This window comes from Chrysochloris asiatica, unplaced genomic scaffold (assembly GCF_000296735.1).
Source record: "Chrysochloris asiatica unplaced genomic scaffold, ChrAsi1.0 scaffold00083, whole genome shotgun sequence".
In the NCBI taxonomy this organism is placed as follows: domain Eukaryota; kingdom Metazoa; phylum Chordata; class Mammalia; order Afrosoricida; family Chrysochloridae; genus Chrysochloris; species Chrysochloris asiatica.
In genome coordinates, this window is record NW_006408601.1 from 13,503,065 (window position 1) to 13,514,653 (window position 11,589).

Genomic DNA, 11,589 nt, shown 5'->3' on the forward strand with positions numbered 1-11,589 from the left:
GGGCAGTGTTTTGTACTACTGTGCATATGGTCGCTATGGGTTGGTACTGACTCAATGGCACTTAACAAAATCAACAACAATCAGTTTGAGGAGTCCAGGTGAGGCACTGTGGGATAATGTGCCAGACTGCAAAGCCATTTAAACTACAAGGTCGGTGGTTTAAGCTCCTTGGAAACCCTATAATGGCTTGCTATGGGTTGGAACTGACTCGACAGCACTTAACAACAACAACAACAAACCAGTTATGAGGAGTCCTGGTGTGGTGCTGTGGGTCAATGCGCTGGAATTCAATGTTGGTTTGAACCACAAAGTTAGCTCTTCAAGCTCACCAGCAGCTCACTGGAAACCTTATACAGGGTCACCATCAACTGGAACTGCCTCAACATCACTTAACAACAACAACCAGTAGGTTAAGTACTATACTGCTAATCACAGGTTGATAGTTCAAACCCACCAACCAATCCTAAGAAGCCCTATACAGAGTCACCATAAGTCAGAACAGACTTAATGACATTTAACAATAACAACAACCAGCTTTTAACTGAACAGAACCTGATGTAACAATAAAAAGATGTTGGTTACTGTGTCTCTCTCGCTAGATTTCAGAGGTTTATTCTGTATCCTCATGTCTTTGATGAGTAAAGTCACTGATTTTCAGGTTGTCCAGTTTTTCCTTTAGTAAAGTCTGAAGCGATAACTTCTAAGCTCTCTATTTTTGAAGCTAAAACAGAAAAACTGTAATAGATAGATAGATATAAATATATTTAAAGTACATCAATACCAAGATATAGAAAATTAAATTGACAGAGACCGTACAACTAGTAAGAAAGAAAAAGAAACCGTGTTTATATTCAGATCATCTGAATCTAAAATATTCTGTCCTCCATTATTGCATCCCATTTTGCAAGTTTGGTGTACTGCTCCATAGGATTAACAATAGTGCCAACAAGAGTATGAAACAATGGGATGAATTCATGCAGCAGCTGCTTAAGTGGGCTTCTGAAATCTGCAATTATTTTCAGGCTGACAAATAATTTTATCCAATAACTACTATTCAAGGAAAGGTCAAATCATTTCTCCCTGTACTTAGTGATGGATATCACAGTTCAGTGGCTTTACCATGGGAAGTTTGTAATGTGGTCATAGACCTTGCATATTGGCACCTGTATTAAAGGTATAATTTACTCTATAACTGGAAATTCACAAACATTGCAATAAGTCAACACCATTCAAGGCATATCTATTCAACAGACAGTAAAAACAAGTGTTCTAGCATTTGGGAGCTGTATTTCAAAATGAAATAATCATATCCAGATTAAAAAAAAAACATTTTAGAAGTTGAGTGCTTTGACCACTGTGCCACCAGGGATCCTTTAGTTCTTATGTAAACAAACAAGCAAACAAAAAAAACCACTGTGCATAAGGTCGTTATGGGTCAGTAACGACTGGATGGCACCTAACAACAACAACGTTATTACTATGGTCACTAATTGTAGCAATTTTTATGTATATAAAGTCCTGAAATCCTTACAAAATATACTGGTGTGGGGCTGTGGGTTAATGTGCCAGACTGCAAATCCATTTGAACTGCAAGGTCAGCAGTTCAAGCTCACCAGCTGCTCCTCGGAACCCTTATACAGGGTCACTATGGGTCAGCACTGATTCAATGGCACTTAACAACAACAACAACAACATACAAATAGGAACAAAAAAAAGCTGAGCAATTTGCTCAATTCATAGATATTAAGTAGGTGATCCCAACGATTTGACCTCAGATTTTAATCAACTAAGTCTGACTTCCTTCTGTCAAGCAAGCTGCAGAGGAATTGAATTCCATTTGCTTTATATGGGAGAGCTCAACTAGTAGAGCTTAGTGTGAGGGGGTGAGGGTGGCCAACCATATGCTTAATAACGTTTTTCACTGGATTTTCTCAGCTAGATATTATTATTAGCTTTTTATATTCTTTCACCATATTTATTTATCCTATAGGTGGAACAAATACTCTGAGAAACTGAATTATATGAAAAAGAATGTGACATCAAAATTGCAGGAAGACTCATTAACAACCTGTGATATGCAGATAATACAACCTTGCTTGATGAATGCAAGAAGGACTTAAAATATGAATAAATATGAAAAACCACAACCTTTGATACGGATTGCACATCAATGTAAAGAAAACAGAATTTCTCACAGCTGGACTAATAAATAACATCATGATAAATGGAGAAAAGATTGAAGTTGTCAAAGACTTCATTTTGCTTGGATTCACCATCAACATTCTAAGAAATAGCACTTAAGTAATCAAATGATACACTGCATTAGGCAAATATATTTCACAAGACCTCTTTAATGTGTTCATGACCAAAGATATCAGTTTGAGGACTAAAGAGACCCTAATTCAAGCCATGGTATTTTCATAAGCCTCATACACATGTGAAAGTTGATACATTGAGTTATGATGTTGGAGAAGAATATTAAAAGTACCAAGGACTGTTAGAAGAACAAACAGATCTATTTTAGAAGAAGTACAGGCAGAATGCTCCTTGGAAGCAAGGCTGGTGAGAGATTTTCTCTTATATTTCAGACATTTTATCAAGTTGGACCAGTCCCCACAGAAGGACATCATGCTTCGTTAAACAGGAAAATAGAGGAATACCCGCAATGAGGTGGTTTGGCATAGTGGTAGCAACAATGGGCTCAAGAGAAACAACAATTGTGAAGATGGGGCTGAGTCTCATTCTATTATGCATAGGGTAGGCATGTGTCAGAACCGACACAACGGCACCTAACACAGTGATGACTATTTTAAATAAAAGATTCTGATTCACAAAAATAAACAACTATGCATTCATATGTCATTTAAGTTAGATGTCGTACCTTTGACATATATATTTTTTTCTTTCTGTCTTCAAAGTAATGATTTAAACTTTTGACACAATGTTGTGATTATATAGAAAAATTACATTCATAGAGTTACTACATCCATTACTTTAGAGTGAAATTGAACCATGATGTTTCCAAGACTGTAATCATTCTGATGACAGATTACCACAGCTTTCCCCAACAGAATGACTGGTGGGTTCCAACCTCTGAACTTCTACATAGCAGCAAATGCATAACTACTGCACCCCCAGTACTCTTATATAGTTTCTGTTGTTGTCACTAGATGCTGTTGGATAAGGTTCAACTGACAACTACCCTATATAGGATTTCCAATACTGAAAATATTTTGTGGGAGCAGAAACCCTCATCGTTCTCTCATGGAATGGCTGGTGGTCTTGAAGTACTGACCTGTGGTTTGCTGTCTGATGCTGATCCTACAGAGCCATCGTACTCCCTATAGGGATACAATTTACATTTTTGGTGTGTGGGTTTGTAAATTTTCAAAGTCTTCAATCCCTTTTAAGACTGCATTGTATTATAGTTGAATATAATTAACTCCATCAGTCTTCTAGTATTACTTTTTTTTTTTTTCTTTTATTATTCTAAGAACACTGGAGGTTAAATTTCTTGAACTGTGATTGGTGGTTTAGAGTTTACACATGAATTATTTTATTTTAGGAAACGTATTATTTATTTTACTTATTTATTGGATGGCATTTTAATTGCTTGAGAGGCATTTAAATGCATGACCATGGTCTTTTTCAATCACCTCAGATGAATATGAAAATGGAACAATGGAAAAGGAAGAGTAAATAACTGATGCATTTGAACTATGGTATTTGAGAATACTGACTGTACCATGGACTGCCAGAAGAATCAACAAATTTGTTTTGGAAGAGGCATAGGGTGCCAAGAAGCAAGTGTGGCCAGACTTCCTTTTGCTTACTTTGGACCTGTAATCAGATCCATCTCTTGTAAAGTAGAGGGTCATTGACAAAGAGGAAGAGCCTTAATGAGGTGGACTGATAAAGTGATTACAAAAATGGGCTCAGAGCAGCAGCAGCAGCCTCTTCTGTCCCATTTCTTCCTTTCCTCTTCTTGCTCTTCTTATTCCTGCTCCTTCTTCTCTCCATGCCCTGTTTCCCACTTCTCCTGCCTCAGAGGGCATTCACTTCCTAGATGGCAATCAACAGCAGCCAGGACCCTGGGGGTATACAGTGTCTGCACCCAGACACAAATAAAATTTATAGCAGAAACAGGAAAAGTGGCATTTGTTGAGTGGTAGCTGCAGGCAGATGCCCAACCCAACCATCTTGAGAAGGGTGCAGTCATATTGAGAATGTCACAGCCATCTTGCAAAGGTCACAGCAAATACAGCCACAGGACAAAAATCCGATTGGAGAGAACTTTATCTCCAAGGATGTGGATCAGCCATGGCTCTGATCCTTCCCTGCTCTGTCTTGCCCAAGATGGCACTCTGGTTGCTGCTGGGGACAGCCTATCAGAAAGCTCCAGATTTCTTGCTTTGGCTACAAATTCCACTGGTTAGAAGACTTCAAACTTTCTAAATATTCCTTTATATGTAGTTCAGAGTTCTAGGACCATCCCCTGAAACTGCCACGTCTGGTATTCTGTATTATTGTTGATGGAGCTCCTCACTGCACTTCTCCTGGATCTGCCATCAACAGCTAGATATTTTTCTGAAGATGTTTAAAAAATGACAAAAGCTGGATCCTGACTTTGGTAAAACTAGATGGACAGATTCCCTGCACCAAAAGACTCATTCACCATGCACTAATACTGCCTGGGATATTCTGGCAGTATACTTTAGTCATTTATCTCAATGGAAACTCTGTTTCCTCTTGTATATGTGATCTTGCAGAACAAAATGTAGTTGTTAGTAAGTTGTTGGAAATTCCTGTTATTCACAAGATTCCATGAATTGAATCGTATCCCCTCAAAATTATGTCTCAACTTGCCTGGACCATGATTCTCTGATTGGCTGTTGTTTAATGATGTAGTATAGCAGCTATATAATGATTGATTTGATGTTATACTCCAATCAGTTGTAAAAGAATGAAGGTGGCATACAACAACCTTGAAGTCCTGGTGTGGCACTGTGGGTTAATGTGTCAGACTGCAAAACCATTTGAACTACAAAGTTGGCGGTTCAAGCTCACCAGCTACTCCTCAGAAACCCTATTCAGGGTTGCTATGGGTCAGAGTCAACTCAACAGCACTTAACAACAACAATAACAACCTTAATCCTGTCACAATCCTGGTCCCATGTAAGGGGAATTTTCCTGAAGTATGGCCTGCAACATATTTTATTCTACAAGAGACAAGAGGACAGAGAAGCAAGCAAAAATCACAGGGGTCTACCACCAGTGTGAAAGAAGAGGGAGGAGCACAGTGTATTTTTGGACTGGGATTCCTGAATTGAGAAACATCTAGGCCCATGGGAATACCAATGCCAAAACACATGGAGGCCTATAGATGCTGAAAGGACCTTTTCCCCAGAGCTGACAAAAAAGAACCTTCTTCATTGATACTCTGAATTTGGACTTCTAACCACTTAAACTGTGAAAAATAAATTTCTGCTTATTAAAGTCATTAATTTGTAGCATATTTGTCATAGCAGCATTACGATAACTAATGTATATAATAACTTACCAGCCGCTCCTCGAAACCCTACACAGGTTTGCTATGAGTCAGAACCAACACGACGCCACTTAACAACAATAACATAATAACTCAAGGACCTCTTTGTTTACTTCTTTGTATTCCCAATATTTCTGAGTTCATTTTGGTTTATAATGAAAAATCTTCTCATATTTTGATCATTCATACCAAGCGTATAAACTGTTTTCACTAAACTTATGCATAATATATATGATTGTTGTATTTTGAATTCAACTTTAAATAAAATCTTTACTACTATTGTTACTTACTAATTAATCTCCATTAAGTCTTTACATCTCTAGCCTGTAGGAGCCGACATTTTCAAAGAGTTTCCAAAGCAGAAAGGTCTTTGTGTCTTGGGAAGCCACCTGCTTAAAAGTATGTTTCTTATAAGCCTTTTTCAATTTACAGTTGCTAATATTAGAGATTCGGCATTTTAGAGTTCAAAATTTAAAGTTTGAAGGTTTAAGGATGCCTAAATGTTCAATGATTACCTACTATATTTAAGAATTTCAATTAGTGTATAGTGCTAGAGATTATGAAGGATGTAGAACTAAACTGAATGCACTATAAGGTGGCATGTAATTAATACCCTTAAATCTAAAGGAGCTCTGGTAGCATAGTGGTTATGAATCGGGCTGCGGACCGCAAGGTCAGCAGTTCGAAACTACCAGCTGTTCTGCAGAAGAAAGATGAGGCTTTCTGCTCCCGTAAAGATTTACAGCCTTGGAAACCCTGTTCAGGGTCGCTATGGGTCGGAACCGACTTGACGGCACTCAACAACAACAACAATCTTAAAGTGTGATTGTTGTTATTTTAAATCAGGGATGGGAACATATGATCCACAAGCAGTATAAGGCCTTCAAAACCATTTGATGTGGCCTTGCCAAGGCAACTGCAATTCCAGCTATCACAGCAGTGCTGGTGGTCTTGGTGATGTGCCATGGAGTGAGTTTCAACTCATAGCAACTATGCATAGAGTTTCCGAGGCTGTACATTTTTACAGGAGCAGATAGCTTCATCTTTCTCCCATGGAACAGCTGGTAGTTTCGAACTACTGACCTTGAGATTAGCAGCCGGACTTATAACCACTATGCTAGCAGAGTTCATTAACTATCACATTAAGAGTGAATTAATTAAATGTTTGACCCAATATAGCAGGCTAATTTATAAGTTGATAATTTTGTATGGCTTGTGAATGGTGTTATAAATTTGGACAAAAAAAAAGGTTCCCCACCCCTCTTTTAAATCCATCTAAGGGATCTTGGTGTGACACTTTGGGAAAAGGCACTGGACCACAAGTTTGGTTTGAACCACAAGGCTGTTTGCTCAAATTCAGCTGCTCCTTGGAAGCCCTATACAAGGTCAATAGTCAGAACCGACTCAATAGAAATTAACAACAACAACAACAAAATTTTTTTTAGATATCACTTTGAGGTGCGTCTAACCCAAGCCATTTCTTGGATCAATTATCAACACTTGTGGAAGCAGCAGTCAAGAAATCAAACAATGCATTGCATTAGGCAAATCTTCTGCACAAGACCTTTTTAAAGTGTTGAAGAGCAAACATGTCAGCTTGAGGACTAACGTGTGCCTGACCCAAGCCATGGTATTTTTAATAACGTCATATGAATGTGAAAGCTGGACAGTGACTAAGGAAGACCATAGAAGAATAGATACTTTTGAGTTATGGTGTTGGAGGAGAATACTGAAAGTGCCTTGGGCTACCAAAAGAACCAGTAGATCCATTTAGGAAGAAGTGCAAACTTCTTCTCTCATACTTTGGACACATTGTCAGGAGGGACCAGTCACTGGAAAAGGATATCATGCTTGCTAAGGTGTAGGGTCAGAGAAAAAGAGCAAGGCCCCCAATGAGATGGATTGTCCAGGTGGCAGCATGGATGAACTCAAGCATGGCAACAGTAATGAGGCTGGCCCAGGATTGAGCAGTGTTTTGTTCTGCTGTGCATAAGGTCGCTATGGGTCGGTACTGACTTGATGGTACCTAACAGCAACAAGCCAAGCCATGGTATTTTCAGTTGCTTCATATGCATGAGAAATTTGAACAATAAATATATTTCATATGTATGCAAAAGATGGACAGTGAATGAGCAAAGACAATAGAAGAACAGATGCATTTGAATTACGGTGTTGGCAAAGAATATTGAAAGTACCATGGACTGTCAAAACATACATGTCTGTGTTAGAGGAAGTACAGTCAGAATGCTCCTTAAAAGCCAAGATGGTGAAACTTCTCTCTTACTTTGGACATGTCAGGAGGGGCCAGTGTCAGAAGAAAGGCATCATGTTTGGTAAAGTGGAGGGTCAGCGTAAAGGAGAAAGACTCCTGGTGAGATGGATTGACAAAGTTGCTGCCACAAGGGGCTCAAACAAAACAATTGTGAAGATGGCACAGGACCAGGCAGTGTTTTGTTCTCTCTATGAGATGGAACTGACTCAATGACGTCACCTAACAACAACAATAATAACAACAAGGTTGTTTTTGTTGTTTTGTTTCATTAAACTGCTTAGATAGCTTCATTAGGAATATCTGGTTACATTTAGGAGTTATTGACAATTTAGTATATAAATTAACTTTCCATATAAAAGCATTGTCTTATAGTGACTGAAAAATGATACTAAATTATATGTGTTTTTAAGTTGTTAGGTGCCCTTGAGTTGGTTGTGACTCACAGCAATCCTGTACAAGGTTTATGAGGAGCAACTAGTAAGTTTGAACCACTTACTTTGTGGTAGCAGTCCAGTGCTTATTCTACAGCACCACACCATACCTGAAAAGTGCATACTGGTTATAATATAGATATGACCTAATGAGTATGAAATGAGAAAGTAATTTTATGTGGGAATTTAGGCTTGAATGAATGCAGAAAGAAATGGAATTTTACCTGTACTTTGATGAGAAGATTGGGCCATAGTTTTAAAAAATGTGTTTAAATGTTTTATTAGATGTTTTCACTTGGGATTTGCTCTCCAGGAGCAAAACACACTGTAACCCTTTATCAAATTCTCTTTGCCTTGCACCATATAATTCATAGTCCTTGTGTCTGTAAGGAAAGTTCCATTTTGCTCATATTTGTTGTTGTTGTTGTTAAGTGCCATTGAGTCAGTTCAGACTCATAGTGACCCTGTACAGGGTTTCCAAGGAACCGCTGGTGAGCTTGAACCACTGACCTTGCAGTTCAAATGGCTTTGCAGTCTGGCACATTAACCCACAGCACCACACCAGGACTCCATTGCTCATATTACTTACTTGTAAACCATGAGTTTTTGTAGGGATTGTATAGTCCACATCATTCTTTTCAGATAATAAAATTGTATAACTTTCATCAGTGCCCTAATAGCTGATATGAGGCTTTGTTATTATAAGAAGGAAAACTTGATTTCCTTGAGGAAATACATTGGCATTCCAGAATCAAAGTGGAAAACAACCAACATTTCCTCAGTGGCATGTACAAGATTTTCAGGATATTATTTGACTCTTTGGGAACTATGAAATGGTGTAAAAATTGTATTTATCTTGTCAAAACTCAGTAATTTAAGGGCAGAGTTTTCTTTACTATATTGGATACATGAGAAGAAAGATTTCAGTAGTTGAAGAATAAGAATATTTTGGAGACTACTACGAAGGAAGAATTTGTTACTATCAAGTGCTGATGGCACTTGATTATTATTAATAGCAATAATAATCAATGACTATTAATAGCAATAATAATCAATGACTATTAATAGCAATAATGAGTATTGCAATCTACAACATAGCCCTCCATTCTAAAACAGATGGTCTCATTTGTTGTTGTTGTTGTTAAGTGGCATCAAGTCAGGTACGACTCATAGCAACCATGTATAGAGTTTCCAAGGAGTGGATGGTGAGCTTGAGCCGCCGATCTTGCAGTTCAAACCAACCTTGCAGTCCAGTGCATTAACCAATAGCATCACACCAGAACATCATTTGTTGGATAGTCTTGCCTTAAATTCTCCATAAAATATTGTAAAATGACAATTACTATTGCATGTCATTTGAGGAATTTAAATAGATTACGTGAGATAATCATTTAAAAAATAACACAACTTTAAGGAACTGCACTTTATTGAGAATTGAGATTTATGTCTAAATGAGATAAATTAAAAATACTTGTCATTAGATGAATTAATTTGATATAACTTGGTGATATGATGTGAGCATCTAGATGGCTTATGGGATATCTATTTATATTATCAGAATTACTTAGCTGATAATTAGTTTGGGCTTTGAGGTGTCAGCCCTTCCCATCTTAGACCTCATTCTTCCTAATCCTATTTTCCCCAACATCTGCACCCATTAATCTTCTTATGAGTATTCTTAGTCCCCAAGTTCTTAATTCAAACAGTAGAATGTATATACAGCTCCAGTTATTTTAATTCATATTGTATTTATGGTGAGTAGGGGTGGATGACTAAGTATCCAACTTTTCTCCCTATTAGTTTTAAAAGGAGGTTATGTCTGTATTAGTCAGATTAATGAATAATCTTATTCTGTAGTTGAACTAAGGATATTCTGTTTCTCCTAAATGAGTGGGCTTTACACAATAAAAGTCAAAGAAAATGAACTTTTAATGCTGCTTCTCATCTCTCTACATCCAATGGTTTGAAAGGTGTGAGTCCCTTACTCAGAGGAAAGTAAAGGATTTAGAACTTCTCACACTCTAGAAAGTCAAGATGTTACTATGAATTGTTGCTGCTGTTATTTGTATTCAAGAACAAAACACTGTCTGATCCCACACCATCCTCACAATTGCCATGTTTGAGCCCATTGCTGATGCCATTGTGTCAGCCCATCTCATTGGGGGGTCTTCCTCTTTTTTGCAGACTCTTCATTTTACCAAGCATGCTTTCCTTCTTTAGGAACTGGTCCCTCCAGATAACATTTCCAAAGTATGAGAGATGAAATCTCATCATCCTCACTTCCAAGGAACATTCTGGTTGTACTTGTGTTTGTTTTTTTGGCAGCCCACGGTTCTTTTAATATTATTTCCCAAAACTATAATGAGTACTGGTAACATGTGGATTATGAGCTAGGCTGCTAACTAAAAGGTCTAAACTACCAGTCTAAACTACTAGTTCTAAACTACCAGTCATTCCTCAGGAGAAGGATGAGGCTTTCTGCTTCTATAAACATTTACAACCTGGGAAACCATATACAGGGTCACTATGCATTGGAACCAATTCAGTGGCACACAACCACCACCACCACCACCAGCTAGGTGTCTGAGTTTCACTCACCGTGAGTATTTCTCTTCAGAAGATTCTACAATATTATCTCGGAACACCCCAAACTGTGGCCTAATCATAATTTTCGATGGCCGTTCTCTTGAACACCATACTTTATCCATGCTTTACCTTCACACCTAATTCTAGGCCTATTGTTGATGTTAAGTGTTGTCGAGTCTGTTCCAATTCATGTCCTGTATAAAGATTTACACCCTCGGAAACCCTGTGCAGGGTCGCTATGGGTCGGAACCGACTCGACAGCACATAACAACAACAACATAAGGTTTCTGAGGTGTGGGTGGTGGGTTTGAACCATGTATCTTCAGGTTAGTAGTCTAATGCCTATCCTATAGTGCCACATCAAAACCTAGGCCTTGCCTTCCTTTAATCTGCTCTCTCTTATAATAACTATAGATTTATGCTGTTCTGGTTCAAAATGCCCTGAGATATGGCATCTGGCTGCCATTGTGACTGACTCCCAATACCCATTACATCTTTGTCAATAAGACTTATACAGAAAAATGTCCATTTGACATACAAGAAAGAAAATCACTGGGGTAGAGGCAGTCTTGGAAACGTTATCCCACTCACAATGAAAACCACAGGAAAAGACCACTCTATCTTAATGCTGTCCTCTCTGAATATAATTGCACAAGTTCTGTGACCATCTTGCTAGGCTAAATAAGAAACCATCCAAGGATATTCACTGCCATCTAGTCAATTCTAATTCATGTTGTTGTTAGGCGCCATCA